Here is a 27,310-nt window from a genome sequence, read left to right as displayed (position 1 = left end):
GTTTGGTAGAATTCACTTGTGAATCCATCAGGCCCTGGAGATTTTTTTTTAGGGAGTTCAGTAATGGCTTGTTGAATTTCTTTTTCTGAGATAGGGTTGTTTAGGTATTTAATCTCTTCTTCATTTAACCTGGGCAACTTATATTTTTGTAAATATTCATCCATTGCACTTAGATTATCATATTTATTGGCATAGAGTTGGGCAAACTAATTTCGAATTATTACTTTAATTTCCTCCTCATTGGTGGTGAGTTCACCTTTTTCATTTATGATACTAGCTATTTGGTTTTCTTCTTTCTTTTTTTTTAATCAAATTGACCAGAGATTAATCAATTTTATTGGTTTTTTCATAATACCAACTTTTGGTTTTATTTATTAATTCAATAGTTTTTTTGCTTTCAATTTTATTAATTTCTCCTTTAATTTTTAGAATTTCTAATTTGGTACTTAATTGGGGATTTTTGATTTGTTCTTTCTCTAATTTTTTTTGGTTGTATGTTTAGTTCATTGATTTCCTCTTTCTCCAATTTATTCATATAAGCATTTAGAGCCATAATATATCCCCTGAGAGTTGCTTTGAATGAATCCCATAGGTTTTGGTATGTTGTTTCATTATTATCATTATCTATGATAAAATGGTTAATTCTTTCTATAATTTGTTTTTTGGTCCACTCGTTTTTTAAAATGAGGTTGTTCAGTTTCCAATTTGTTCTGGGTCTGTATCTCCTTGGCCCAGTATTGCATATGACTTTTATTGCATTGTGATCTGAGAAAGATGTATTCAGTATTTCTGCCTTTCTGCAGTTGATTATTAGGTTTTTATGTCCTAGTACATGGTCAATTTTTGTATAAGTTTCATGTACTGCAGAGAAAAAGGTATATTCCTTTCTATCCCCATTCAGTTTCCTCCATAAATCTACCATATCTAATTTTTCTAACAATATACCTCCCTAATTTCTTTCTTGTTTGTTTTATGATTCAATTTATCTAGATCTGATAGTGGGAGGTTGAGGTCTCCCACTAGTAGAGTTTTGCTATCTATGTCTTCCTGTAATTTTTTCAGCTTCTCCTCTAAGAATTTGGATGCTGTCCCACTGGGTGCATATATATTCAATATTGAAATGACTTTATTGTCTATGGTACCTTTTAGGAGGATATAGTTTCCTTCCTTATCTCTTTTAACGCTATCTATTTTTGCCACTGCTTTGTCTGAGATAAAGATTGCTACCCCTGCTTTTTTTGCTTCAGCTGAAGCAAAATATATTTTGCTCCAACCTTTTACCTTTACTCCATATGTATCTCTGCTTCAAATGAGTTTCTTGTAAGCAGCATATTGTAGGATTCTGGTTTTTAATCCACTCTGCTATTTGCTTACGTTTTAAGGGAGAGTTCATCCCATTCACATTTAAGGTTATGATTACTAATTCTTTATTGCCCTCTGTGCTATCTTCCCTCTGTTTGTATTTTCCCCCTTCCCCCCCTTTATCCATATTCCCCAGTCTTTTGTTTCTGAAAACCACCCCCTACGACCCCCTTCAGTGTGTTTACCCTCCTATATCACACCTTCCCCTTTCCCTTTTTCCCTTTTCCCTTCCCTTCCTTTTATTATTTCCCCTCATTTCCCCCACTCCCCTTCCCCTTTCCCCCTTTTAATACTTGAAAGGTTAGATGTTTTATAATTTAATTGAGTATGTGTAGGTTGACTTTAATCCAAGTCTGATGAGAAGAAGATTCAGGTGTTTCTCCTCTGCTCCCTTCTTCCCCACTATTACCATAGGTTTTTTTGTACCTCTTAGTGTAATGCGATTTACTCCCATTCAATCCCCTCCCTCCTCCCATCTCCTTCCTGTCCGTCCCCCTTCTCAGGGCAGTAGTGTTTTTTTTTAGATCATTCTATCTAAGTCATAGAAAATTCTGAGTGTCTGACCCTTCTAGTTCTGTATATTCTATCGAATAGAGTCTAAATTCCTGAGAGTTATAAGAGTCTTTATCCCAAATGGGGTTAAAACCAGTTACATCCCATTAGATAGTAGTCTCATGGATAGGCCATGAATGTCCATCATTTCTGGCAAGGTGTATTCTCTCTGTTAGAGCTACATTTATTGCATTTTTTTTTCTTTTACTGCCCCCCCCCTTTTTTTTACCTTTTCATGTGTCTCTTTGAACCTCCTGTTTGATGTCCAAATTTTCTGTTTAGCTCTGGTCTTTTCATCAGAAATTTTTGGAATTCTTCCATTTCGTTAAATGTCCATCTTTTTCCTTGGAAGAGTAGGCTCAGCTTTGCAGGAAAGTAGATTCTTGGCTGCATTCCAAGCTCCCTTGCTCTTCGAAATATCTCGTTCCAGGCCCTTCGATCCCTTAATGTTGATGCAGCCAGGTCCTGCGTGATCCTTACTGTGGCTCCTTGATATTTAAATTGTTTCTTTCTGGCTGCTTGCAGGATTTTCTCTTTTATCTGATAGTTCTGCACTTTGACCACAACATTCCTTGGTGTTTTCCTTTTAGGATCTTTTTCTGGTGGGGATCGATGTACTCTTTCAATAACTACTTTGCCCTCCAATTCCATGATGTCAGGGCAGTTTTCCGTCACTAGATCCTGTAGTATTAAGTCCAGGCTTTTTTTCTCTTCATTGTTTTCAGGAAGTCCTATAATTTCCAGGTTGCCCCTCCTTGATCTATTCTCAAGGTCAGTGGTTTTGTTGCTGAGGTATTTTACATTTGCTTCCATTTTTTCTATTTTTTGATTTTGTTTAACTGACTCTTGCTGTCTCATGGAATCATTAGTTTCTGTAGACTCCATTCTTTTTTTGGGGGGGAGGAGTTTTCTTCATTAACCTTTTGCAACTCCTTTTCCAATTGGTCAATTCTACTTTTGAAAGAGCTTTCCATTTGACCAATTGAGGTTTTGAGAGAATTAATTTCTTTTTGCATTTGCTCATTTGAGGATCTGAGAGAATTGTTCTCATTTTGTAATTGTCCAATTGATGATCTGAGAGATTTATTCTCCTTTTGTGTTTGTCCAATTGTACTTTCTAAGGTTTTGCTTTCTTGTTGCAAGGTATTAATTGTCTCTCCCAAATTTTTAAGCTCCTTCCTTATTTCTTCGAGGAATTCTTTCTGTGCTGGAGACCAGATTGTATTCTCCTCAGAGGTTCCAGGTCTCTCTGAGTTGGGGGTCTTTCCCTTCCAGGAATTTTTCTATGGATCCACCTTTCCGTTGACCCTTCTTCATTATGCTAAGACCTTGAGTTGGGGGGGTTGGTTCACCTGGGCTTGGGATCGCTAAAGGCTTTACTGAGTGCAGTTTCTCTGGCTGGCCAGTAGGAGGTGCTGGTTGCCCTCTCTGGGGTGTCTGTGACCTTGGTTGGGAGGACTTCTCCCTTTGCCCAAAGGGAGGAGTTGGAGGTATTGAATTCTTTTGCCTTCAGTCAGTGGTGGGCTTTACCCTGGCCTGAGGTCATTCTTCAGCTGGGCTGGTTCTTCGGCTCACACACCTGGGCCTGAGGCAGAAGTAGTTTGCAATTGTTTGTTTTGGAGGAGGCCTCAGTGCAATGGAGGTGTGGGCTCAGAGTTTCTCAGACCCAAGGAGCCCAGGGATGGTGTCTGCAGCTCTCCTGCACCAGACCTCTCCCTGCAGCCCCTTCCCCAAGCTCCAAGGGGATAGCACCAACACTAGTACCTCTGCTTCCCCGTGGACTCAAGCCCCTTTCGTCCAGCCCCACCGCTGATCCATCAGGTCCCGCTCTCTGGCCCTCAGACTCCCGGTTCCAATTCAGCTGTTAACTCTGGCTGATCCAGGTCTGATACTCACCCGCCCATATTCTACCAAAGCTGCAGCGGAAGACAAATCCTGAAGTAGATGCTCTTTCTCCTGGCTTCTCTCTCTGGGTTCCATGAGTCGGACTTCCTCTAAGAGGTTTGTTTCGTGTGATAGATGGGGAAGAGATCAGAAGACTCTAGAACTGTGCCTGTCTTCTCTCTGCCATCTTGGCCAGAAGTCTCCTTCATCATTTCTTATTGCACAATAGTACTCTATTATATTCAGCCATTCCTCAATGGGGAAAATTCTCTTTCCAATTCTTTGCTACCCCCAAAATAACTGCAATCAATATTCCTGTACAATTTGCTCTTTCTTTGATTTCTTGAGGGAATAGACTAGTAGTGGTATCCCAGGGTCAAAGGGTAGGCTTGATTTAATAGTTTTGTGAGCATATTTCCAAATTACTTTCTAGAATGATAAAAATAATTCACAGCTCCTCCAACAGTGCCTTAAAGTATTTGTTTTCCCACAACCACTCCAGCATTTCCCATTTCTTTTTTGTTAATATAGTCAATCTGATGTGAAATGGTGCTTCATAGTTGTTTTAATTTGCAATTTCTTAATTGATAATTTGTTGGGTTTTTTTATTTTGTTTATTTTCATCCATATGTACATACATATTTCCAAGTTATGAAATTTCTTTCCACCCTCCATTCCCACTCCCCTCCCCTTTGTGGGAACAGTCAGGTTGGCATATTACATACATATTTTAATAAACATATTTACAAATTCATAATTTTCAACATGAAGAATTAGGATTAAGGGGGAAAGAGATACAAAAGAGAGCGATAATTTTTATAAAGTGTTAATCAGATTTGGAAGGGTTGTTTTTTCTTTGGTTTGTTTTTCTTCTCTGAATGGAAATAATATAGTCCATAGCCAATCAAATACAGTTGTCTTAGCTCTCTGGACTACGGAGAGGAGCTGCTTCCATCAAGGTTGTTCATCTCATAATATTGTTGTTGATGTGTACATTATTCTCTTAGTTCTACTCCCTTCTACTCAGCATCAGATTCTGTAAGTCATTCCATGTTTTTCTAGAGTTCAATCATCTATGGTTTCTTATAAAAGATTAATATTCCATAGTATTCATGTACCATAACTTGTTTAGCCATTCCCCAATGATGGACATCCTCTCAATTTCCAATTCTTTGCCACTATAAAAAGAGCTGCTATGAATATTTTGGAATAGGTGGGACTTTTCCCATTTTTTACAATTTCTTCTGGATGTAGTCCTAGAATTGGAATTGCTTGGTCAAAGGGTATTAACAGTTTTGTTGCTCTTTGGGCATAGTTCCATATTGCTCTCCAGAAAGGTTGGATCCATTCACAACTCCACCAGCAATGCATCATCAATGCCCCAATCCTCCCACAGCTTCTCCAACATTGATCATCTCTTTTTCTTATCTTGACCAATCTAATAGATGTGAAATAATACCTCATTATTGTTTTAATTCGCATTTCTCTAATCAATAGTGATTTGGAGCATTTTTCATATGATTATATATATCTACATCTATACATATATATATATATATACACATATATATATATATATATATTTGAAAACTGTCTGTTCATATCCTTTGACCATTTAACAATTGGGAAATGACTTGTGATCTTATAAATTTGATGCAGTTCTCTATATATATTAGAAATGAGACCTTTATCAGAACTCCTAGTTGTGAAGATTATTTCCCAGATTTCTGCTTTCCTTCTAATTTTGGCAGCATTGATTTTATTAGTGTATAACCTTTTTAATTTAATATAATCAAATCATTCATTTTGCACTTTATAACATGTTCTAATTCTTGCTTGGTCATAAATTTATTCCTTTTCCATAGATCAGATAGAATTTTTTTTATTCTATCTGTGGTATTGCTCTTTATGTTTAAATCCTGTACCCATTTTGACCTTGTTTTGGTATAGGGTGTGAGATATAGATCTATGGCTAGTTTTTGCTATGCTATTTAACAGTTTTCCCAACAATTTTTGTCAGATAGTGAGTTCTTATCCCAAAAGCTGATGTCTTTGGGTTTGTCAAACAGTAGATTACTGTAGTCATTTACTGCAATTTCTTTTGAACCTATCCTAATCCATGACTCTTTATTAATCAGTACCAGACAGTTTTCATGAATGCCACTTTATGGTATAGTTTTAGATCTGGTAGAGCTAGGCCACCTTTCTTTCCATTTTTTTAATCAATTCCTTTGCTATTCTTGACCTTTTGTTGCTCCAGATGAATTTTGTTAGTATTTTTTCTAGTTCAGTAATGTAGTTATGTAGTAGTTTGATTGGCATGGCACTGAATAAGTAATTTAATTTGGGTAGAATTGTCATTTTTATTATCTGGTGATTTGAAGTGTTGTTTCATATGACTATCAATAGCTTGGATTAACAAAATTCAAAATAAATAAACAAGTTTATCAAAAAAAACTGGAATCCAAGAAAAAGATGCAACTTGATGGAATGGCATTCTTCTCTTCTCACCCCAACCTTGGGCACTGGGTGCAGTGGAAAGATGCCTCTCCTCTTCTCTTGGGATCTGGAGACCAATTGGGATAAGCATGATGTAAAGAAATGGCTCCCTCTCTCCTCTGCACCACAGCAATCAGTTTGACAGGGATGATGAAAAAGAAAAAGCAACCCCAGCCAGGGTAGCTAGGTGGCGCAGTGGCCAGAGCACTGGCCCTGGGTCAGGAGGAACTGAATTCAAATCCAGACTCAGACACTTACTAATTACTTAACTGAGTGACCTTGGGCAAGTCACTTAATCCATTGCTTTGCAAAAAAATAAAGAAATCTGGCACACTGGTACACAAAGCAACTCAGCTAGGAGCATTGGTCTGTACCACAAAGAGATCAAAGGAGGAGGGGAAAAGACCCAAATGTATCACAAAAATTCAAATAGGAGAGAATACTGAAGAGCAAAGTTGTAGAGGAATCAGGAGGAATGAAATGAGAAAAAACTCAGCATACCCCAGCAGCACCACTGTCGCCCTCTGGCCATGCTGCTTCCATTAGTCAGCTAGAGAAGGAATTTACCATTGTGACTGTCTTTTCTCATGATAGACTTATACTGAGATTAACATAACTAAAATGTCAGTCATTTAAATTTAGGCTGTTGTTTAATTATACTTTATATAGTACTGTTGTTTTTGTTTTTTGTTCTGTGCCTTTTTACCCTTTCCTTGTGCTGAGAGGCAACATGGCCTATTGACTAAAGAGGTGCACCTCAAAAACCAAAGGGATTTGAGTTCAAGTCCTGCTGTTAACACCTCTACAAAAGGGAGTATCTCACTACTTAGCATTTAACTCACAAAGAACCATCTATTCCCCTTAAAATTATGAGAGAAAAATATTTTTAAATTAAAAAAGTATCCTTATCATGCTATTTATCCATATTTTTGTCCTCTTATATTCCCTTGCTTTTATTGACTATACATTTTTAAAGATTTTTTTAAAAATATTTTTAAAACAAGATTATACATAACTCTTTCATATTCGCTTCTGCTACATATGTAGGCATATTGTGGGTATTCATTAAATATTTAAGTCTGTTAGAAAATTCCATATACCAAGATATTATATCAAAACTCCTCAAAAAAATCAAAATAAAAACTAATATAGAAGATCATTTCTTTCCAAACACTAAATGAACCATTCTTACCAAATGGCATTTTCCTTTAGTGAGTTCCATGAAGGTAGACTGGCAAAATTCTCACATTCCAAACTGCAAAAATTTTGAGGCTCAGATTAAAAAATAAAGTTAATATTATATCATAGGTCACTGTGGATCATGTCTTGTTTCCAGAGCTTAAATTGGATGAAATTTCTCATAGAAATCTTAGATACAAATCATAGAATTGAAAAATACCTATACTTCAGGTAGTGCTTTAATCATCTCCAGTAGATTAGAATGTATTCTAGTTTGAGACTTTGAAAGGCATGATTATTGGGTTTGTGTTGAGAATTAAGGTTAAACATCTGATCCTTTTAAGTTTCATGAACCTTTGGTAAACATTATTTTACCTTCTAGCAATTATAGTCTGCAAAAAGTTACCTAACATTTTATATCTTTAAGGGACTTAACACTTTTTAAAAATGCTCTCATATACTTTATTTCATTTGATTTGGACAAACTGATAGTGTCATCTATAGCACTCTTGACATATAAACTATATGTACATGTATATGTGTGTATTCATATATATATACATATACATACATTCATTTAACAGATATGGAAGCTGAGGCAAAAACAGGAAAATATTTTATTTCGACTAAGAATATAGAACTCTGTTCTTCTTCATTGGTTCTGTTAATCTCATCTATACTTTGGTATAAGCCACAGGTCATCTGTGCCTTCTTATCCTGTGTAACTCTTTTATCTATATAGCCTTCTATATATCTACAGCAGATTACCCAATAATGTTAAAAGTCTTCCTTTGGGTTGCTACATTTCATGGGTACCAGTGATAACACTCTGGCTGCCCATCTGTTATTCCTTGTTTTCAACACAGTTTAGCTTTTTTTCTCATTGCACACCACCATTACATTCCTCTGGGTATCATTCTCAATATAAACTCCTTCATTTCTTTTTTGCTACAATATTACTGAGGCAGGGCATTTTGGAATAAATGTTGCATATCCAGGGTTCTTAATCTTTTTTGTATCCTTTCTCACTCTAATGAAGTCCATGAAACCCTTTTCAAAATAGTGTATAAAGTAAAAATTCATAAAATTACAAAGGAAAGTCAGTTGGATTCAGTTGAAAAACTATTGAAATAAAATTATGAAAATTTTTAATTCACAGATGCCAGGTTAAGAATTCTTAATATAAACTAAAAAAATAGCTGCAAACTCATTTTCTGCATTGATAGAAGAAAACAGAATAAATAAAACATACTTATACTTTAAAAATCAAAACTAATCAAAAATATGAGAAGAGTTCTACCAAATGCAAAACCAGGCATAGCCAAAACAGAGATGAAAATTATAGACTCATTTCCTTAATGAATATAGATGCAAAAATGTTAAACAAAATCTTAGCAAAGAGATTACAGCAATTTATCACTAAGATAATACACTATGAGCAGACAGAATTTATACCAGGAATACAGGGATGGTTAAATATTAAGAAAACATTCAGCATAATTGACCATACCAATAACAAAACTCAAAATCTTAACCAAAAAATGAATGTTGAAAATTATCTTTACCTGTAATTGAAAAAAATAAAATTTAAATTACAAAACTCTAATTTAGGGGCAGCTAGGTGGCGTAGTGGATAAAGCACCGGCCTTGGAGTCAGGAGTACCTAGGTTCAAATCCGGTCTCAGACACTTAATGATTACCTAGCTGTGTGGCCTTGGGCAAGCCACTTAACCCCATTTGCCTTGCAAAAACCTGAAAAAAAATTTGAATTAAAAAAAATCTAAGCTAATTTTATAATTACTATTTAAGCCCCAGAAGATTCTTAAAGTATATATTAAAAGGAAGCAAAATAGAACAATTACAGTTTGGCCTCTTTTTTTCTCCCCTTGCCTGTTAATTATTGAATATATGTGATATATGTATATGCATATATATGCACATATGTTATAATAGACTTTATGGTTATTTGTATTTTGTAGAATAACAAGACTTTTAGGAAGCAAAATTAAATAAAAAACATAAGTCTTGTCCTACGGCCATTTGAAGTATTCGAGGAGATATAATCTTGAGGCTCTTGAAAAGTTAAATAAACAGAAGTGCCAAAAGGATAGTGCAGAAACAAAGGGAATAATTTCCCCCAATTGGTTGGTTGGTTCTTGTCCTTTGTTAATGAAGAAGACCAAAACTACACTGCTATGTTAAAGACAAGTTACATTGTGTGAAATTGTAGCTGATCAGACCAATATGAGCTTGGGACGTTATACCACAGGTCAGGCACAAATTCTCCATGTGAACAACAAGGGTAAAATGACCATTAAGAATTGTGAAAAGCAAAAGAAGTATAATATGAACTAAAGAATGAAATAGACCCAGGAGAAAAATTTACATCATGGCTATAACAGTATAAATAAATGAAAAGAAAAAAAAGCTGAAATAGAATGTAATTATAATATAATAATAATAATAATGTAATTATAATATCCTTTGAAACAAAGATAATAAAGGGAGAAAAAAGCCACATCCATGATGTCTGACAATAAATGCAATATTTTCCACCTCTAGTCCTCTTTTTCAGTTGAGAGTGAGGTACATTTTCTTAAGTCTCCTTCAAGGCTAGGTCATTATAATTACATAAAATTTGCATTTCAGCTTTTTCCCCCTTTTTTCATTTATTTACAGTGTATACCCACTTTTTTCCTAGCTCTCTGCTACCACAAAAAAGTGTTTCAGATAAGACAACTTTCAGCCAAGATGGCGGAGAGAAAACAGGCACTATGCCAAGGTCTCCTGAACTTCTCTCATAAATAATATGAAACAAACCTCTTAATAGAAATTTGATGGACAAAACCCAGGGGGAAAAAGTGTTTCAATTAATATTTTGGCATATATGTGACCTGTCTTTATATTTTTTACTACCTTGGTGCATGTCTCACAGTAGGCTCTCTAGAGGGTATGAACATTTTGGACCCTTTTTTAAAAAAAGCATTTCTAAATTGCTTTCCAAAAATGTTAGAAGTTCCACCAATCGTGTACTAGTATGCCTGTCTAGCCATAAGTCTTCCAACATTGCCCATTTCCAATTTTTGTCATCTTTGTCAGGTTCCTATATATGAGGTGAAATCTCAATGTTATTTCAATTTACTTCTTTTCTTATTGGTGGTATGGTTGGCAATAGTGTGTAATTCTTCTTTTAAAAAACATTCATTTCCTTAATCTGCTTAGCATTTGGTAAATGGCACTTTATCTAATATTGTTCTCTTAATTCTATATAAGGGTTATCAGATCCTTATGAAAGAAACCTGATGCAAAGATTTTCTTCTTCTCATCAGCTGTTATTTTAATTCTGCCTGCATTAGTTCCATTCTTAGGAAAGCTCTTCAATTTATTGATGGTTTTGTCTTTTATGATCTCTAGACTGTGTTTGGTGAACAGTATGTTAATAACTTGGTTATTTTTTTAAAATCTTTAACATTAATCAAATAAATAGGCTAGACAACAAATGAAAACAAAATTTTGAAAAGTGCATCTCATGCTGTTTAAATGCCATTAAAATGAATGAAAACATATTTTAAAGTTATTAAAAATAATAGAACATTCTAAATTAAATTAATAAGAGTCCAAAAGGACAATGTTAAAAAACAGAATCTATATGTACATTAACATTGTAAAGTTTTTGCTCTTAATTAAAATCAATACATTTGGCATAAATTCACAAATAGAATTCAACTTTTGGGGTTTTATATTCATTTAACCTATTAGATAAAATATCTGTCACTCCTCTCTTTGTTTCTTATAATGATTTTAAGTTACTGGAGATGAAATTTAATAGCAGTTATAATCACCTGAAGTATAATGTAATCTGAGTTTTGCATTTTTTGTTATGTATAAATGATGCCTCAGGTGGGGGCCATTAACCATTTTAGTACAGGTAATGATCTAGATACACAGGTAGTTCAGCTATTTTTCCCCCCTCTTCCTAGTTTATATAAATTCCAAGGAAAGTACAGTTGTATTCCAGGTGTGTAAAACAATCATTTATTTACTCCTCTCTTAATAGAACAGTGACCCTTTACCAAGCTACTCTTTGTTTCTAAAATTTTTTTTAAAAAAGCCTTTGAATTTTTTTTGCTGAATTAAAAAAAGTAATTTAAATAGATATTCCATGATTTAAATTGCAAAGCACAATTACCTGTAAATTCACATGACTGCATAATATAGAGAAGCATGAAAAGGTTTATATAATCTATTGGAATGAAACAAGCAGAACCAATTAAAGAACATGCATCATGACCACAAAAAATGTGAAAGAAAATAATAATTACAATAAAAAAGGAATTTTTCAGAATTACAAAGAACAAATATGGCTTCAAATAAAGGATACAAGAATATATCTCCAACTGGGATATGTTGGTGCCAGCTCAAATCAACTTGTGAGAGATGGTTATTAAATTTCTAGTGCCGTTTATACCTTGGAAATGGCAAGTGCTATAGGTTTTGGCTTCGATTATTGTTTTGGTGATTGACTTAAAATGATAAAATGTTAATTATACAATTAAACTGAAAATGTTAATGCAATTAAACTTAAAATATACAGTTAACATGGGGCTGGGGGAAGTAAGAGCTGCTTGTTAAATATTTGTCATCAATCCACTACCTACAGCCATTTGTAGATATGGGAGATGTTCGTGGATGTGATACACTGAATATATTTTTTACACTTTATTGATATATTGATCAGCTTTACTGATTTTTTTCTTCCTCTTTTGTCATATTAGATGATGGTCAGGAAAGGGAAAGGTTGCTGGTAGCTGGTCAACAAACATTAAATACCAATTCTTTACCAGGCTCTGTAATAAACACTGGGGATAGTGAGATAGAAGATAGAAGACCTCAAAAAAAATTTTTGTTCTCAAGGTGGTCAAAATATAATAAATAATATGCAGATAACTCCAAACAAAAAAGCAGATATACATAAATATATATGTGTGTATATATATAATATTTGAGTTAATCTTAGAGAGAAGGCATTAAGATTAATAAGGACTGGAAAAGGCTTCTTAGAGAAGAGAAGACTTCACCTGAGACTTCATCAGAGCTAGGGGAGGAGATAAGAAGGGAGAGGATGGATTTCAGACCTTTGAGACAATGAAAATACCATAGTCAAGAGATGCTGTGTTAGGTTCAAGCAACAGCAAGGCCGGTGTTATTGGCTTAGAGTGTGTGTGTGGAAGGTGGGAGATGTAAGAAGACTTGGAAGATAAAAAGAGATTAGGTTTTGGATGACTTTAAAAACCAAGCAGAGGACTTGCTATTTGATCATGGAAGCAATAGGGAGCCATTGGAGTTGATTAAATCTGATATAGTCAGACTTGCATTTTAAGATCTGTTTGAGTGAAAGGTAGACTGGGATGGGGAGAAACTTATGGCAGTCAGACCAGTGGGTTGTTAAAATAGTCTGTGAGAGAGGTGAAGAGGGGCCCATATCTAGGTTATCAGCCTAGGAGGAGGGGAGAAATAGTAGGATAGTTGTTACTTGACAGTAATAGGGAAGTCTGGAAGGCAGAAGAGTTTCAGGGTAAAAATCATAACTTCAGTTAGGGATATGTTGAATTTAGCATGTTGTTAAGAGATCTGGTTCTCAATGTCTAACAAGCAATTGGATATGTGATACTAGAGTTCAGGAGCGATGTTAGGAATGACTGAGAGACATCTGCATAGACTAAGGAAGCTGATGAGATCACCAAGTGAAATCGTAGAGGGAGAAGAGAAGACCTAGGACTGAAACATGGTGTTCACCTGTTGTTTGGAGAGAATAATTTCAATTGAATGATGAGATAGAAGCCAGGCTAAAGAGTTAAGAAAGATTGAAGAGAAAGGTCATGGAGATGTTGATTACAGACAGCCTTCTCAAGGAGTTTAACCACAAAAATGAAAAGAGATAAAGTAAAATAGCCAGCAGGGACAAAAAAACCAAGTAATAATTGGTTATGGGAAAACATGAATGTGTTTGTGGATAGTGGGAAACAATAGTAGATATCGGAGACTAAAGATTAATGAGAGAGTAGGGATGATACAGGGGCAAATCTGCCAGGAAAGATGGGAATGGATTGGAATCACTTGAACATGTAGAGCATTTTGCCTTGGTAAAGGGAAGGAACATCTTTCAGTGTGAGATAGGGTGGAAGAAGGAGATAAAAAGCATGGTATGTGAGATGCCTAAGGGAAGGAAGACAGGGAACTCTCTTCAAATGGCCTCATTTTTTTCAGTGAAATATGAAGCAAGATTCTCAGCTGAGAGTAGGGTGAGGAGAGTCTTGGGAAGTTTGAGGAAAGATGAAAAGATTTGGAAAAATCAATGTGGTGAATGAGATAGTGAATCAGTTAGGGAGATGTAAAAAGATTGCCTCAATGCAGTGAGGGCCCAGTTTAGATTATATAACATAGATTTGTAATGAACTCAAGCAACAGAGATTTATTTTTTTGTTTGTTTTGGTTTTTAATTTTGTCCAACTATTTGGAGTTCACTAAATCTAATCCCTCATTTTACAAATGAAGAAACAGAAGGAGGATTTCAAAGTCACATAGTCAGTTAACATTCCAGCTATAGGAACTTGGAAGAACATTGAACAGAGAGGGGAAAAAGTCAAGACCTAGTGAATTACCCCTTTATCAGGGTTCCTTAAGGAGGATTATTTGGATAAGTCTAAAAAATCTTAAATGTCTGACTGAGGAATCTGGGTTTTAATCCAGAAAAAAAATGAGATTATTAAATTTTCAGCAAGGGAGAGATCTGAGTAATGTGCCTATACATTAAGAAACTGACTAGTAGCTCTCTAAATTAGGACAGAGAAACAAGTTTAGAGATGAGTTTAAAAACCTAGACAGTGAACTTATTGGTGACAGTATTGATCATTCAAGAGATGTCAGAAATAGAATTCATAAGACATAGCAATTTACTTGGGAGGTTGGAGAGTCAAATGATCCCAAGATTCCAGTTTTAGGAAAGTGAAATATGATGGTGCTATTAAGAAATAATTAGGAAGATGGTGAATTTTATGGGGAAAAAGGAATGAGTTGAGTTTGATTTGGTCTATGATGTCTAGTTGGAGCTGTGCAGTAAACAAATATTGTATCTTAGAACAGGAGATTTGTGAATTATTGGCATAGGTTCTGGGAGTAGATAAATCCAAGAAAAGAAGGTGCAGAGGATAGATCAAGGGAGAGTTTTTGCATTTAAGGGGTGATAGGAGAATGAAGGAGAATGAAGGAGAATGAAGCCCCTGTAACCAAAGAGTAAAGAGGATGTCAAGCCAGATTTTGCATAAAAGGCAAGGGAAGAAGACAGAAAAGTTCACTGGGTTTGGCAATTAGAAGGTCGTTGGTAACTTCAGAGAACAGTTTGACAAGACTGATATGAGTAGCAGTCATTAGATCATGGGGTTTTTTGATAAGCTAGTGGTCAGGAAGCAGAGACATTTCACTTCAGAGTTAATTCAACAAAGGAACTAGAGTTCTCCAATATGTATGACATTGTGGCTATAGCTGAAACAAAGTAAGTAGTTGGGTTTTTTTTTTATTCCCAGACAGCCAAAATGTTCAACCAGGGCAAAACTGTAAAATTAGTCTGGCACACTTCTGTCCTGCAGGATTTTCCCCTACTGATGAACCTTAACCCCAGGGCAACTAGTACTCTCATGCTTACTTATGACAAGCCAAAAGTGCTATTCAGGTGCTTCTGTTTCCTAGCCAAAGCCTCTCATCCCTTTCTATAAAAGCATATTTTTCCAGTTAGATATTAAAAGAAGGAAATGGCTTTTATTTTGATATCAGGCTTTCTTGCTTAATTTTACCCAGCCTTTGTTATGTCAGTTTTCACCACCACCACTCAAACAGTTGCTTTATACAATTTGCCATTCACGTTTGCTTTTTCTCTTTGCCAGGACAGAAATTCTGATTTGGGATCGTTTTTTCTGCATTTCTCTTTTCTAGTTAAGCACCCAACTATAATTTCTTTATATTAATAGGATAAAAGACAACATTAGAGTATCTGTTAAAGAGTGAAATTAAAACAAGACAGGCTCATTACTCTCTTTTGTATCTCTTAATATCATGACTTAGGTCTTTGAAAGAACTAAAAAAATTGGAACCCTGCTAAAGGACCCAAGAATATCTAAGTGAGTTTCAGGACCAAACAAGGCTTAATTATCAGCAAGTGTGCAGAAAGTGATAGTATGCCATAGGAGTTGCACTGGAAGTGTGTTGAACTCTTTATGGGACAAAGTGGCTACTTAATTTACCTGTCACTGAAAAGAAATTGATTCATTTTGTGGTGTCCCAACAAGAAGGTAGAATAAAAATTAGCCCAGGCCTTTACTCTCACTATTCTCTGTACCCTTTCATCTCTTGAAGACTTAACAACTTTTCTAAAATTTAGCCTCTTTCAGGAAGCTTGACTTAAAATTCTCCAATAAGAAATTACTTTTCTTTCCTTGGGTCTTGAATAGCCCTTTTGTACTTATCTTAATTTTTTATGTATTCTATTTTGTACTGGAGTTCTGGATATTGATTCATCACATATTGTCAATTTCTATATTTTATATCTCCCAAATAATTGTAAGCTCTATGAGAATAACTATGCCTTAATTGTGTTTTTATCTTCTTAATCACCTAATTTAATAAATACTTAATAAATGGTCAATAATTGAATGGAAAAACTTAACTCTAAGTAACTCAAATCTAGGGGTGGCTAGGTGGTGCAATGAATAGAGCACCGGCCTTGGAGTCAGGAGGACCTGGGTGCAAATCCGACCTCAGACACTTAATAATTACCTAGCCATGTGGCCTTGGGCAAGCCACTTAACCCCATTGCCTTAAAGAAAATCTTAAAAAAAAAGTAACTCAAATTTATAATAGGATTCTGAGACTTTACAAAGTTTTTCTGACACCAATAAATTCTATTTTTTCATGCTTAAAAAAAAATTTTGTCCAACTTGGTTCATCTGCACTTGAATAGGAATGAATGTAGCATGTGGTGACAGTCATCCAAAGTTGGATCTTAGAAGGACACGATTGGCAGTAGGTAAAGGGGTCAAAAGATTCCAGAATAAAGGATAGAATAAAGTTGAATGCGTTCACCAAGGTATCAAGATGTGGAAGGGAAGGAAATAGAGGTGTAGTAGGGGTGGAAGGAGTGAAGGTCACAATAAAAATGAAGGACAGAATTCAAGGTTGTAGGGTAGAAACTGATAAAATATTATTAGATAAAGAAACTTAAGAGTTCCTAAACAAGGAAGTGGAGAACATTTGTGGGGAATTGCAAAATTAAGGGTATAATCATCTCTGTGTATAACCAAGGTAGAAAAAAATGAGTAAATAGAGGAACTGGAAAGTTAAGATTCTCGAGGGAATATCATTATGTATTTCTTTAAGTTCCCCAGTATGAAGGAAGGAATTGGGAAGGGAAAACTATGACCAAGTAGTAAATTTATTGTTGGAGGAAAGAGGGAGAATATTCTAGAGGTCTGAAGACAACAGCCACCACAAGAAGGAGAGAAAGATGTTGGTAGATGCAAAGTCTGAAAGTGGCAGTGAGGAGCAAGGAATATTCCACCTTTCCTACCAGTACCTTGGAGGGAAAGAGTTATGAGTGAAAGTGTAACTTGCTGAAAATAATGACCAGGGTTGCAGTATTAGGAGACAACTAGTTCTCCTTAAATGCAAGAAGAGTGTGAAAGGAAGGGATTTAAGATGAAAGCAAATTTTTTATAACATTCCAGAGAGCACAGTGGAAGGAGTAGGTAAACCTGGGGGAGGGGGGCAGAGAGGGCTGGGTTGAATAAAGACAAAGGCAGAGGGAGGACAGAAACAGGGTTTGCACAGTAACAGCCAGGGCCATCATTTGGGGAATGGCTGAACAGATTGTAGTACATATAAATGAGGGAATACAGCTCTTTAAATAGTTATTTAGCTATTATTTTTTTTAAAAAAGGGAAGGGGGGGAAATTTTTCAAGAAAACAGAAATAATTGTATGGACCAATGCAGTTAAATAAGTAGAATCAGAAGAATATATTATAAAATCAGTACTTTAAAAATTAACATGACAAGTGTTCTATACTTGAATTCTGTAGGTGTTGAGTCATTGGAATTGATTGAACAGGAGAGTGGCATGATAAGACATGGTTTTTTAGGAAGATCAATTTGATGGCAAAGTAGAGGCTGTCAATATTAGTCATTCTCAACCTTTTTGATAGTGTGCTATCCTAAAATTCATTTGATTTCATAGGCCTCTTGTCCCAGTCCCCTCAAAATATTATAAATCATATACTTATTTGTAAAATTAAGATGAATTAAAATTCATTTTATTTTGAGAATTATCATAATGGAGACACTTGGACTAGAAATAGCTAGTCTGTGCATTTGAAATATCATAGTACTACATTTGTCATGATGAAAGCACTTTATGTTATATCCTTAATCTAAGGAGAACCACTTAAACAACTTTGAAATCAATAAAATGCTGGTTTTTACCAAGGGAGAAATAATAAGTTTAATATAGTTGTTCCCATGGGGTCTTTTTTCTTAATCTTATTTCTAGAATGCTTAAAAAATTCTTGAGACAACAACTCAACTAAACATTAACTATAGGCGTATGACACTTTTCTTATTTCTTACATTAATGGGAGATATAGATAGAATTAAAATTTAAAAATAATAAGTTTCCTTTGCCTATTCCATGGCAAAGGTGCAAATAAGTTATAAAATAGGCAAAAGAGGGTGGCTAGGTGGCATAGTGGATAAAGCACCGGCCTTGAAGTCAGGAGTACCTGGGTTCAAATCCAACCTCAGACACTTAATAATTACCTAGCTGTGTGGCCTTGGGCAAGCCACTTAACCGCGTTTGCCTTGCAAAAAACCTTAAAAAAATAGACAAAGGGGAGAAAACATATAAATAGAGAAAGAGAATTGGATAATTCCCCAATTAGACAATCTGGCTCCAGATAATGAATGGAACTGTAGGCAGAAGGGGTATTACTCTAGATAACACGTAAAGAGAACTACTCAAACTTCTCTAGAAGTTAGACAATTTGCAAGTCAAATTTTTCAATATTCATTTTGGATCTTGTGATACGAGTTAACATAGGCCTAAATTAGTAACAATGGGCAAGTCGGGGTGGCTAGGTGGTACAGTGAGTGGATAGAGCACCGGCCCTGGAGTTAGGAGTACCTGAGTTCAAATCTGGCCTGAGACACTTAATAATTACCTAGCTGTGTGGACTTGGGCAAGCCACTTAACCCCATTGCCTTGCAAAAAAAAACCTAAAAAAAAATGGGCAAGTCTCTGCACCACTTGGAGCCTAGGTTTCCTCATCTGTAAAATGGGAATGGGAGCCCATGTGGTGAAGCCTCAGAATCCAGGTAACCGTGGACCCTACTGGTGCTTATTCTGCCCTGACCGACTCAAGAAGGGCTGCAGTGTTCCCCAGGAGCTTCCTACACTAATGAAATCACAGGTCCAGACTCTGCCTTCTCCAACAGTGGGAATTAGGAGAATCAAATTAGTTTATAGAAATCCCTTTGTAAACATTAAAGTGCAGTAGAAACATCAGCTGCTATTGGGGCACATAACCAATGTTACCTGTTCTGCAAAGGTAAAAACAAAACCAGCCAAGTTGACTATATGTGGTATGCTTGTTATAATTAATATTTTGTATGGAGAATGAGTTTAAAGAACCTGAATAAGCTACACTTGAGGGTTCCTATATTGAATGTTTTTAGATATGTGAATAAATACTCCCTAATTTATACTATTGTTTACCACTCCCCCTTTGAAAACTAGCTCTTCTCTCGAATTCCATTATCTTGCATCATTCTTAAGTTCCAAATGCCTCCTTTGTTTACCTTGCTGCCTCTTGTTTTAGCCAACTTCCAATTTCCTTTTTGTGAAACCTTGAACACCTTGGGTATACCCAGGGTCTGATAGATTTATCTTTATCTTAGCTAGAACCTGAGCTTCCTGGGCTGTACAGACTCTCTCAGGCTCACCCTCTGCTGGGCTCTTTGGCAGCATCCTGACAGTCTAGACTTGTATTTACATCTTTCAAATCACTCAAAATTCTGCCTTCTTCAAGAAACCCTTTCAGCTCCTTCATGCAGGTGCCCAAATCAGTTTAGCCTGCCAAAGTCATTTGGATGTGCTTCTTGGGAGCACAAATGGCTTTCTCCTCTAGTTGACTGCATCACCTAGCAAAGGTGTCAGCAAGTGTGGAAGAAATTTCCTGTCTGTTTTCTCCATGCTTGTCTCTCTCTCTGTTCCTCTCTCTACACTCTTAGCCTCAGAGAGGCCCAACTGCTGGTACAATGAACAGAACAACTGGCCACGAGGCAGGACGACCCGCATGGACCTGAGGCCTCAGCTTCTTGACTGAGAGCTTGGGCCCTGCAGAACTTTGGTGAAAAACAAATAAAATAAAAATGGTCAAGCACTTATAACAGCTCCTAGCACAGTGTAAGTACGACATACTTGATGTTGTTAGACATTTGAATGTTTTTAACTATTACCTAGATGTAAACAACTTTCAGAATTATATCTTCGGTGCTGTCTTCTTAAATAGACAGCTGAAAATCAAATTCATCTGAAATTCTGTTATTGTTGTTTATTTGACTAATCCAGACCAATTCTTTGTGGCAACATTTGGAATTTGATTGGAATATAACCTGGAGTAGTTTGCCCTTTGCTTCTCTAGCTCACTTTACCTATGAGGAAACTGAGGCAAACAGAGTTAAGTGACATTACAAGAAAGTGTCTTGAAGCCAGATATGAACACATCTTTCTTCCTCCAGGCCTAGCATTCTGTCCACTATACCACCCAGCTTCCCCTTTTTTACCATGCAATTAAAATAAGAAAAACTTCTACTTTCTAACTACCAACTCTGCAGTCTAATCATTCACTAGGGTTCTAGTTGCAAATAAAATCCTAGCTAATGTTACAACCTTGGTATTCCCCTTAGTTACCTGAAATGGGGAACTGCAGTTTCCATGTTAAATAGATAAAAGAAATGGCTCTTTGTTTTGAGGCAGTTAATGAAAAACTCAAATAACTGGAAAATCTCAATTGAGTCACATAGATAAGCATTCCATAATGCTAAAATTTCCCCTCTCTAAAAGTCTCTGAGACATAACTTTTAACTAAATCACTTTTAGTTTCTTCCAGTAAGCATTGTCTTCTTGGCAACTGAGAAGATGAACTCCCACAAAGAATGCATATATCATATTTGTATTACACTGATGTTTTTCCTTCCTTCTCAAAAAAGACCATTATATCAGGGAGGTGATGGCACGACAAGCACATGAATTGGATTTGAGTGAGGGGAATGCTGTACTAAGTCACCAGCCTCACTTTTTCCAGAGCCATCTCTGGGTCCAGTGGCCAGATATGTATCAAAATGATAGAAATAGCTGTGGATGCGAGGCAATCTGGATTAAGTAATTTGCCCAAAGTCACATAGTAAGTGGCAAGTGTCTGAGTTAAGATTTAAACTCAGGTCCTCCTGACTCCAGGGTTGGTGCTGTATCTACTGTATTACATTACTACATTCTAAAATATAGTAAGAAGGTATAGTGTTGCTATTTGGGACAGTTGGAGTGATGATAACTGAAACCAGAAGGCTCTATTCTCATCTTGCTTCTATTTTCTCTGCCAAGGAGAATGAACTTTAGACCAAAAAAAATCACCAAAAAATGGCACCAAAGAAAATTGATACCCAATATAAAGATTATAAGAGAATATTTAAGAGAACCTAGGTAAATTTATGTTACCTGGTCTAGATGAACTCTATCTGGAGGTGTTAAAAGAAGTGACAGAAATGGTTGTTGAGATAATGTCAGCGATATTGGAGTTATTTAATTTATTTTTTTAATTAAATTTATTTTCAATTAACAAGCATTTTTTTCATCTATCCCAGACCACTACTCACTGAAAATAAAGGAAAAAACTGACAAAATGTTGTATGAGTATAGCCAAACAAAACAAATTCCTACATGACCATATCAAAAATGATGTTCTAATTTTTCATATTCATTTATCATCCCTCTCTTAAGATATGGGCAGTATCCTTCTTTATCAGTACTTTGTAATCATGATTAAACATTTGTTTAGCACAGTTAAGTTTTTCAAAATTGTTTTTTTTTTACTCATAATTTAATGTTATAGAATTTGTCTTCTAATTCAGCTTCTTCTAATTCTAATTCAGCTCATTTTCCTCTGCATCAATTCATATAGCTCCTCCAGATCCCTATAAAATTTGTCTTTTTAATTTTTTACAACAAATAGAAATTCATTACATTTACATACCACAATTTGTTCAAACATTCCCCAGTTGATTGGCATCCACTTATTTTTCATTTCTTTACAATCACAAAAAGAACTGCTACAAATATTTTGTGCATATAGGACTTTTTCCTCTTTCTTGGATTTCTTTGGGGTATCAGCCTTAGCAGTATATGGCTGTTGGTGACTTTTAGGGCACAATTCCAAATGGCATCCAAAATTGTCTGTCTAATTCATAGCACTACCAATAAAGCATGTGTTTTTCCAATGACCCTCCAACATTTGTTGTTTTCATTTGTTGTGAAGGTTGTGAAGTAGAACCTCAGAATTGCTTTAATTTTCATTTCTCTAATCATGTGCTATTTGGAGCATTTTTTCATATGGCTATAGGTAGCCTGAGCTTCTTCCCTTGAGGACTTTTGTTCATATCCTTAGATTATTTATCGGTTACAGAAATGAGGTCTTATAAATTTAAATCACTTCCATATATCTTGAAAGACTTTTATCAAAGAGATTGATATAATTTTTTGATACAAGATTTTTCCCCTCATGTTAATAACTTCTTTCCCTTCTAATCTTCAGTATTAGAATTTTTTTGCAAAATCTTTTTAATTTTATATAATCCTAATTATCCATTTTATCTGATGTGATTCTCTGTATCCCTTGTTTATTCATGAACTCCACTCAGTCCATAGAGATGGAAAGTAATTTCTTCTGTGCTTCTTTTACTGGCTTTTGATGGGCTCTTTTGTATCCATTTGAAGCTTTTTTTACTGGGCATCTAGTGGCACAGTTTGTAGAGCACTAGCCCTGGAGTCAGGAAGACCTAATTTCAAATATGACCTCAGACAATACTCATTTTGTGACCCTGGGCAAATCACTTAACCTTCTTTGCCTCAGTTTCCTCACCTGTAAAATGAGTTGGAGAAGAAAATGGCAAACCCTACTCCACTATCTTTGCCAAGAAAACCCCAGTTAGGGTTACAAAGAACCAGACTAAGTGATACAGCTTATCTTAGTTTAAGGTGTAAAATATTGTTCTAAATCTAATTTCTGATAAGACAGCTGCCCAGTTTTCCCTGAAGTTCTTGTCACATAGTGAGTTTTCTTGCTCCAGTACTGGATGTGCTAGAATAGATTTATCAAATACTAGGCTTCTGCCTATTGTATAACTAATCTATTCTATTGATTGGCCTCTTTTTTAATGAGTACTCTATTGTTTTGAGAATTCCTGCTTTGTAGCACATTTGAGATCAGGTATTGTTAAATCATGTCCTGCTTACTTTTTTTTTCATGATTTTTCCTTGGATTATTGACCTTTTGTGCTTCTACATAAGTTTTCTTTTTTTTCTAGTTTCTTTCAAATAATCCCTTGATATTTTTATTAGTATGGCTCCAAGTAAAGTAGTTTAGATACTCTTAGAATTTCTAATATTTTGCCTCAATCTATTCAAGAAATGATTTGTAATTTAAGACTTCACACTTTCCCCACTGTTGTTCTTTGCCTGCATGAAATTTATTTGCTTTACATGTTTTATATTTGTTTATGTATATATTATATCCTCCTAGGACAGAGTTTGTTAACTTCTTTGGTCATAGAACTCTTAACAGCCTGATGAAGCCTACGGACCTCTTCTAAGAATAACCTTTTTAGATACATCAAATATGTAGGATACAAAGGAAGCCAAGAATATTGAAATATAGTTATTAAATGTTTTTTTTTAAAGTTCATGGACCTAAGTTAAAAACATCTGATCTTAGTACTGTGTAAACTCCCTGAGGACAAGGAACTGCCTGCCACATACCAGGTGCCAATTTAATGTTTATTAAATTGAAATTTCCAGTTCATACAATGAGTACAGGAAAATATACCAGCAAATGATTTTTAGATTAATCATTGTTTCTGTTTCCCCAATGATAGTTTTATATGTTTTAGAGAATGAACCTCATAATGGTTTACTGTAGCAATAAGAAAAAAATTATTAAGGAAACAGACATAGGCAAAGAAGAAACACAGTTATCAAATTTTATAAATGATGTGCTAGTATAGTTTTAAGGTTTATAACATAAAGTTGCTTCTTGAGGACTATTTTTTGCTTTTCTTTGCATCCCCAGGATGGTATCTAGAATATATAGTATGGGCTTAATAAATTTTTTCTTAATAAATATTATCTGAAAGTCATACTTATTTGCATTATATCTTTATACTATGAAAATATATTAAATTTCTACATTAAAGCAGATTGACATAAGTGTAAACATTTTATGTTTATATTGATGTTAAAAATTTTAACTATACTGTATGGTATTTTTTTACATGCACTCATAAAATCACTTACATTTATCTTCCCTATTTACTTGTTTATTCATATATTTCCATTAAATTTCCTCCTTTAACTTTAATCACTCAATTTCAGAAAATGGTTTACACAAAAAGATGATAGAAGGACATCATGAAATTCCAGTGTTAACATCATATTTAGTATTTCAGTAATATTACTGCCCTCCATTAAGTGAAATTTTTATGGATTTTATATCTGTTTCTTTTCAGGAGATCTTCATTCAGGAAAATCACTTGTGTTGCTTTGGGAAAAGAAAAAGTTCAACAACAGTTTTCTGAACTCAGCTACTCATTGTGAAAATTGTCTTGGGTGGGGGGAAGGGTAAGAAAAAAAGTAAAGATTTTTATTTTGTGGTTGGTGAATCAAATCAGTTACCATGCTCTCTTCATTTAGTATCCATTTTAACATTATGATTTTCATAGCTAAATGAGAAAAACCACAGTACACCTTTCATTCATGCCAAAATTAAAGAAAACTCAACATAAAAATTACACTCCTGACCATAACATTGACATTTCTTTTTTTTTGTTACTTGTTTGGTCCAATTCTCTATTTTTATGAGTGTAGGGAAAATTCCTCCACCTATACAGATTTGTACCGTCTACAATTTACATATAGTTTCAGGGAACTATGTGAGGTTGCAGAAAAATTAAGATTAGGAACTTAAATTTATGTTTTTGAAACTGACTTGGATCCAGGCCCTTACATAAACTATGCCATGCTGATATTTTGAAAAAAAAATGTGTCTTATTCACCAAAAAGCTACTAATGAAATAGGTCCTGAGCAGGCCCAGAATGCTTCAAAAAAGAATCTAGGATATAAATGAATAGTATGGAAATTATAGCAATTTACTTTCCTTATTTAAGTTATTTCAACCCACTTAGGCTGACCTATCTTGACAACTTTTAGATTCAGCAGAAGATATCTCTGAATAGAAAATATAATTGATTATATTAGCTACCTAAATGGGCATTGTTTTAAATTTCCTCTTAACATTGTACTGAAAAAGCAAAATAAAGTGATAATAAAGCAGCAGTCACAAGAAGATCATAAAGTAATTTGGTATGAACAAAAGGACACAGGACCACTGGGAACCCTAACACTACCCATGCAACTATACCCTATGTTTCCTAGGACAATAACTCTAAGCCAGGCATATTTAATCTTCCTTGAGGATTTTAGCTTTTTGGCTATTGTATTCCAAAATCCTTTTTTTCTCAGGACTGACAAAGTTCTCACTATCCAATGTAGGACAAAGGAAGGAAAAGAGGAAGGAGGCCCTACACCCTGGCCCTATTGCAAAGTGGGAAATAGGGCTTAGAAGTGAAAGCAGAAGCAATGGCCCTATTAGCTTCCCTAAAGATTCCAAGAAAGTTCAAATTGTGGCCTAGTAGTAAATGTCATCAAGTCATTACTAATCATTGTCTACTTTCTAGACCTTTAAAGCTTTAGAAGCAAGGAGCAGTTTAGACTAGGATTAAGCTAATTCCCTGTTGCTCAATTAACTGGGGTCATATACATATATATATATCATGTGCCTACCTAATGAGTTATTCTATAAGATAGAAGGATGGATGAGATGCCCCTAATGCATCTATCGGCCTGAAGCCAAATTTTCCCATTGATTTATTTGCAACCATCCTGATTTAAGCCAATATTTCTGATATTTGCCCAGATGAAGGGTGAAAGTAGAAATCACAAGAAAGCAATGGTCTATATTGATTTTTTATTACTTTATCTTCAAAAGATCATGTATGGTATGGTTAGAACATTTCTACATTGAAAAATGTCTACTTTCAGGTAATCTCAGTAAAAACAAATACTTACTGGATCATTTTGTAAAAATCACTGGATTATTCAAACTTAGAGTGAAATGAGAGTATTCTAAGGGACCAGTGTTTTATCAAAAGTATTATATTGTATCAACATTCTTTTGTCAGCTCTGATTAATATTGAATGGCTGAAGAGCAGTGTTAATAAAAGTTTACCAACTTCTAAGTTGCTTTCAATTCAGTTTAACATTTATTAATAATACGTAAATAATACCCTTATTGCATCAAAACCCAACAGGAATTATTTACTTGAAAAGTAAATTGTGATTTGAGAACTTTAACTTTAGGAGTAGTAAAATAGTTATTGAGGCTGAGTTAAAGTTCTCAAATCAGTTTATTATTTTTTAATAGTATACACTTAAAGGCCCAGTGCCAGACTACATAATTCAAGGAACAACCTAGATAAGATTGAAGAGATTTATGACTAGGTTGACTGCAATATTGACTGCATTATGATGCATGTTTTGACCACTTATAAAAGATATACCTACTAGGTTCTAGAGGATGTAACCACAGTTGTTGGAGGAATTACCAAAACCTATGAAAATAGTAGTCCTTGAAGTATAATATACACTGGATGAAGGACATAGCATTAATGCTTCTGATGATGTTTGTCCTTCATTCTTGAAGATCATGACAATCGAAGAGGAGATGCCCTGACGAATACGTGAACTGAATTGGGGAGGGGGGGCGCTGTGCTAAGTCACCAGTCTCACTTTATCCCCCAGAGCTATCTGGGTCCAGTGGCCAGATATGAATCAGGAGGACTAGAGATGGCAATGCAATCAGGGTTAAGTGATTTGCCCTAAGTCACACAACTAGTAAGAGTCAAGTGTCTGAGGCCAGATTTGAACTCCTATCATCCTCACTCCAAGGCCAGTTCTCTATTCTCTGTACCACCTAGCTGTCCTCAAAGTGTTTCCAATGACAAAGTAAAAGATGACAGGCTAACCAAAGTAAGCCAAGATAAGGAAAGAGAAAATGGGAAGATGATGGCATTAAAAAAAAAAAGACTTTGAATTCCTCTCTTACAAGGTTCTTATGTGATACAAGGCTGATTTAGTCAATTTATGTTGCTTGAAAAGATTAACCATAGCAAAAAACATTTTGCTTTGCAGCTGCCTTATAAAATATCTATTTAGAGGGGGAAATGCCATTTTTAATACAAACACCAAACCAATATTCTAGACTTTGATTTTTTGACTGACTATATGACTGTATGTGTTTAAACAAGAAATTTTATCTTTCTGGACCTACTTACCTATGGTTTTTTTTTTTTGTGGGTTCCAGATAGTTCATTATTTAAGACTCACTATTAAAGAACACTATCA

At 35.0% G+C, this 27,310-nt stretch overlaps 1 protein-coding gene across 3 annotated transcripts in view; it reads left to right on the top strand.

Moving 5' to 3' along the window:
* Nucleotides 1-26,215, top strand: part of RSPH3 (radial spoke head 3) — a 120,950-nt gene extending 94,735 nt beyond the window's left edge. Inside the window, exon 8 of one of the 3 annotated variants that reach the window (XM_074187951.1) lies at nt 24,356-26,215. The gene's annotated coding sequence lies outside the window, so the exon portion shown is untranslated. The remainder of the gene's footprint in view (nt 1-24,355) is intronic. The other 2 variants (XM_074187950.1, XM_074187949.1) reach the window with 2 other exon arrangements.
* The last annotated feature ends 1,095 nt before the right edge of the window (nt 26,216-27,310 follow it).

The sequence above is a fragment of the Macrotis lagotis genome, chromosome 5 (assembly GCF_037893015.1).
Source record: "Macrotis lagotis isolate mMagLag1 chromosome 5, bilby.v1.9.chrom.fasta, whole genome shotgun sequence".
Taxonomy (NCBI): Eukaryota; Metazoa; Chordata; class Mammalia; order Peramelemorphia; family Peramelidae; genus Macrotis; species Macrotis lagotis.
This window is presented reverse-complemented; position numbering and strand designations above follow the sequence as displayed.